Raw genomic sequence first — 943 nt, 5'->3', positions numbered from 1 at the left:
AAAAAAAAAAAAAAAAAAAAAGGAAAAAATTCCTTTTTATTCTCTTTTTTTTTTTTTTTTTAATGATTTCTGTGCGACGTCGTGCTTTTCCCGTGTGGATGTGGGATGTGTAGCCAAACCATACTCACCGACACTAGGCTCCTTGCTCCTCTAGCGTGTGGGTAGGACCCATGGGTTTGGGAAACGTACACTATTTATGGTCCTTCCTCCCAGTGCATCTGTCCACTTTTGTTAAATTTCAATAAAATTATTTGTAGAGCCCGCAAGTCCAAGAGCTGTCTTACTGGAGAGGGCAGGTGGGTGAGTAGCCGTGCCCGTGGGTGGAAGGAGGAGATGTTGGAGAGCTGAGGGGAGGTGGGCTTTGCTGTGCTGATCTGTTTGCCGCCGGCGCTCTGAGCCCCCTGTTTTTTTGGGAGGGGGGTGTCGGTGCACACGTGGCTGAACTGGTAGTGAAGGAGTCGCAAGTCTCGGCAGTTCCCAGGTGCTCCAGTTTGTCATACAGCGCTAGCAGGAGTTGGTGGCTTTGTTGGACTGTGACTCCACTCGTAGCTGCTGTGACATCCCTTAAATATAAAACTAATATATGTTTGTATAAATATATGTAATTTTCTTGTTTAGCTCAGTAGGGCTGGAGCTCAGGCCCTTCTCCCCATCCATGTGGGGAAGGAGATCTGGAGGGACCCAGGCGTCAGCAAGGGACCCGTGTGTCGCAGGGAGGGGGAGGATCTGCCTTTCCGCTCCTTCATCCCCTTCCCAGCCAAATCAGTGCCTCGTTAATCACCAGAGCCTGACGACTTTCTCGGACCCGGTTGACCCCACGCCGGGATGCCGCCTGTCCCCTGAGCGGTGCCGGCTGTCCGCGGGGCGAGTGTGATCTCACTTTGTGCCCCCCAGCCGCCCTGCAAATGTTTTTCTGTGGCCGCCGACACCTCTCATCATTTCC

The sequence above is a fragment of the Charadrius vociferus genome, unplaced genomic scaffold (assembly GCF_000708025.1).
Source record: "Charadrius vociferus isolate BGI_N301 unplaced genomic scaffold, ASM70802v2 scaffold758, whole genome shotgun sequence".
Taxonomy (NCBI): Eukaryota; Metazoa; Chordata; class Aves; order Charadriiformes; family Charadriidae; genus Charadrius; species Charadrius vociferus.
The sequence above is the reverse complement of the archived record's forward strand: the minus strand, read 5'-3'. Positions refer to the sequence as shown.